Source organism: Fukomys damarensis, unplaced genomic scaffold (genome assembly GCF_012274545.1).
Source record: "Fukomys damarensis isolate Sample0158 unplaced genomic scaffold, DMR_v1.0_HiC HiC_scaffold_38, whole genome shotgun sequence".
Taxonomy (NCBI): Eukaryota; Metazoa; Chordata; class Mammalia; order Rodentia; family Bathyergidae; genus Fukomys; species Fukomys damarensis.
Window position 1 is genome coordinate 12,722,289 of NW_022900950.1, and position 4,425 is coordinate 12,726,713.

Here is a 4,425-nt window from a genome sequence, read left to right on the forward strand (position 1 = left end):
ATATATATATATATATATATATATATATCCAAAACATCATTTTGTAATTTTCAAGTGTACACAATAAATTTATTTTAAATAGCCAAGAGTATTTAATTTTACTTTCAATTTAAATTCATGACTCTTTGGGTAAGCTTGAAATAGGAAAGCTCGATATTTCAATGCGGTTTTTACAATTTGCCTTACCTCATAACATTTTAATGCTTTACACATCTACCTTGTCTTATCATATTCTTATATTACTGAACAAACTTGTGTGGATAGTGACTCCTTTAACTGAAGCACTATAATTAATTCACTTACTAAATTTTCAATTCCCATTATACAATTTCTAGAAGAGCTATAAAGCATAGAAATAGTTTGACAGCTTAATCTTCTCAATATGTCACTGTAAGAATTGTAAACTGCTGCCATATTTTGCTGCTGTTGAAATGGATAGAACCGGTGTAACAAAAATCAGGTGGTATGAAACAGTGCGGCTTCTTCCTGCACTATGGAAATGAATATGGAGAAGAAGAATAAACATAATTTGCCTTAAGAGATGAGATCATTTGAATTTATAAAAAATTAACACCACGTATGCAAGATCAGAAATGTACTTTTTAAAAGCTGATGATATGCAAGTATACAGTCTTTTATTACTTGAATCTATGTAAAAATATGTATAGAAGTAGACTGGATTCACTTTAGTTTTCCTTTATTCACTTACTGCAGTGGTGCATTTGTTTTTGGAAGAGTAAAAAAGAGAAAATAAAAATATGCATATGAATACATCTTTTAGGTGACAGATCACCATGTGTATACTTTAACAGTGTTTTACTATCCATCTATTAGAGATGACATCATAAACTATTGGTTCCTATATTAATTCACTTAACCTTGCTAAGAATACAAAAGCACAGACCAGGGAAGTTGTCACAAAAAGTGGTTTATTCTGGTGCACAGTGCTCTGGCTAGGAAGTTGAGAGGCTGTATCTAATGGTGGACTTCTTGCTGGCAGAGTCATTACAAGACCTTACACAGGAATAGTAGGTGTGTGTCCCTCCTGGTCTCTTTCTCCTTGTAAAGCCACCATATACAATCATGGTAGCTCCACTTTGATGATGTTTTCTGATATTGGTCATTTCCCAGAGGCCCCACCTCTACACATGATAGATTAGGCAAGGGTACACACTCTTTATACCTCACCATGGGATTAAACTGGAGTCTCCAGAGAACAAGCCATACTTAAACCACAGCAGTTCTGTTAGATGGTTTAAGTGGGGATGAACACTGTGGGGTGAGGACACTCTTGTCTTTCATCAATGTCCACTGGACACTGCCTCAAAGATTGCACAAGTTCTCTCTTTAAAGAGAGCTGTTCATTTGCTGCTGTGTGAATTTTTTGCTGCTAAACTTCACCCCAGAGTTGGGCCATGCTATCTCACTTCGTCCTGATTTTACATATTAGAATACAGGACTGATTTTTTTCCTCTATGTTGTTCCACTTCAATTTAGATCTTCAGAGAAGCTTCAATTTTGTCATGTGATGTGAATTAAAGGATAGGTCAGTAAGGCTGATGTCTGAGTCAGTGACTGTGCAGGGATATATTCCAAGAAAGAAAATTGTAGTTGCCGGAATTCATCTTGTGAATGGTTCAGAATGAAGAATTGAAAGGAAAACTTTGAACATTCCATCACTTAGAGGGTAAACTTCTTTAAGGACTTGCTTGCAACTAGTAGTTGTCAATAAGTTGATTTGTACAAAGTGTGGCTTCACTTAGATACAGCATATTTATTTGCTGATTGTGCTATGCATCTTAGGGCTAGGGTTGAATTGTCATGGACCACAGAAGAAAGGGGCCTTGCCGGGAGTGGTGACACATACCTGTAATCCCAGCTCTTGGGAGGCTGAGGCAGGAGGATAACTATGAGTTTGAAATCAGCCTGGAATACACAGTGAGTTCCAGGTCAGTGTCACTACATAGGGATAAAGGGTCATTGGATAAAGAGTAGAGAAACACTTAGATGGAAGGAATAAGTTCTATTGTTGTACAGCACAGAGAGTTATCTAAAGCTCATATTAACCTACAATATATTTTATAAAGAACCAGAAGAAAGGCACTGTAAAGCTCCTAATATAAAGATGTTAAAAAGAGGGATATGCTAAACACTTTGATTTAATCATTGTGCTATATAAGGGTGTTGGAGTATTATTCTGTACCTCTCTGATAAAAATACATGCTAATAAAAAATTAAGAAAATTGTAAAGAAAACTTTACTTTTATTTTTAGAATGCTGATATAGGTAGCTCTTGAACCCAGTCAAACTTAGTGGTAGATACATGATTCTAAATTTTTTTCTCGTGAAAATGTTGAACAATATTATAAAGAACTCTCTTTCAAGGTGTGTGATGTACTCACTGAAATTTTTATGGTCACCTGAACTATGTTATGTCCTGATGGACAGTCTTGGGAGTGTGATACCATATTTTTCTTGCATTCATCAAAAAGTAGTCTACACAAAATAAAAACAAACAAAACTCCCTCCATAAACATGCTTTTACTTCATTTTAAAAGCAGAATCTTTACCAGGTATTTGATATCATCAATATCAACAATATCAACAAATCCTAGACAGTTATCAGTGTTTCCTGGTTTTAGTTTTAATCAGATCTTTCTCTGTAATCTTTGGCCAATATAAAATAGCCTTTCTCTTTCCTAGTTAGCTTCAGTGAGCTCTCTTGCTCAAATTAAAATCAAGATAATAGCCTCTGAGCATTAAATTTGTACTTACCCCATGATTTGTCTTAACTTTTTTTTATCTTTTTAAAATATAAATCTCTTTCCTCTATACTAATTTTTATAATTAATATAACACATTATCCTTATATTTGTATCATTATGTCTGACTTTTTCTCCTCTTACCACAACAAATCATCAGCAGGGCTTTAAGTTTTCAATTTATATCTCTATATCTCAGTTTCCCTCTCTGTACACTGCTGTCAATATTATCCAAGCTACTGTCTTCTCTCCATTATTTATTGTTTGTAAAGAGATTTCTTATAACCAATTTTGCATTTTCCCACTCATTTCCATGCTGTAACAATGTCGCAAAAGAGCTTAAATAGCTTTACAGGCTTCTCAAACTTAAAAGGAAAAGGAATGTTTTTACATTCAATTTGAAAAAGTTATGCTCCAATAGAATTTCTTACATAAAATGAATTTCAAATATCATTCACATAGAAAGTATGAAAATGTTAAAGTCTACTTAATAGTCCTAAAAGAAAGCAAATATTTACAATATTGGAGGCAAAATCAGTAAGTCAATTTATTATAAATATAAAAATTAAATTTTTGTGGTAAAAATATGAATGAGAAAAATAACAAACTAAAAAAATAAAATATCACAGACAGAAAAAAATTTAAAAGAAAAACATGATTCCAATCACAGAACTTTGGCAAAGGAATGCTTATACCTGAAAATAAAAATGATGAATGAATATATGGAAATAAGGGACAAGAAAAAAATATGAGAAAGGAAAACATGGAAACATAGTCTTTATAAATAGGGGAGGGTGGAGTGAGTGAAGGGAGGGCAGGGGTATGGGGAAAAATGAGAACTAAGATCTGTCGTGTAAGGGTACAAGATCCCAATGATAAATGTAACAGTACTGTGTACGTTAATAATAAACTCAAGATAAAAAAGAAAATATATTCAATATTATTTATCTCTACCATATTGAATAATATTTTAAAATCTCTGATAACACCTATAAACTGGAAATGGTTTGTAAAAATGAAGAATCTGGAGTTTTGAAACTTCCCTCTCTGAAACATTATAGATGAAAATTTTCACCACATGTGACAAACTGACTATGAAATATTTTATGATCAGGTGTTACCATTATTGCAATGATGACTGAGGATGGAAGAATGTGCAATATGTGTTTTGCATCTATGCAAAAGTAGACATCAAATAAAGGGGGCCAGAGGATACTATGAACATTAATCACTTACATGACGGAAAATACATGGTTCTTTCAATTAATGTTGGTAATACAAAAAATAAATAATGAAAATTCTTAAAAAGTCAGATTGAGACAACTATTTATTAAATGCAATATGGCACTTAGATATGCTTGAAATATCACACAACCAGTGTATTTTACTTCATTATTTATACCTATACTTGTTTTTATTACCATTTCTGTAGTATTCAGATCACTTAGAAAATAGCAGAGATAGTATAACTTGGTGGAATGAGTAAACCTATAAAGAAAGAGTTAGTAAGTAAATGAATAAATTAAAGTAAAAACACCAGAAATGTCTTTGGGTCAAGTATATTTTATAAAAGTGAAAATAATAAAAATGTACTTGAGTTATTTTAATAACAGGAATTTTGGGAGTTATTAACATTTACAACTGATTACAGCTCTATATTATT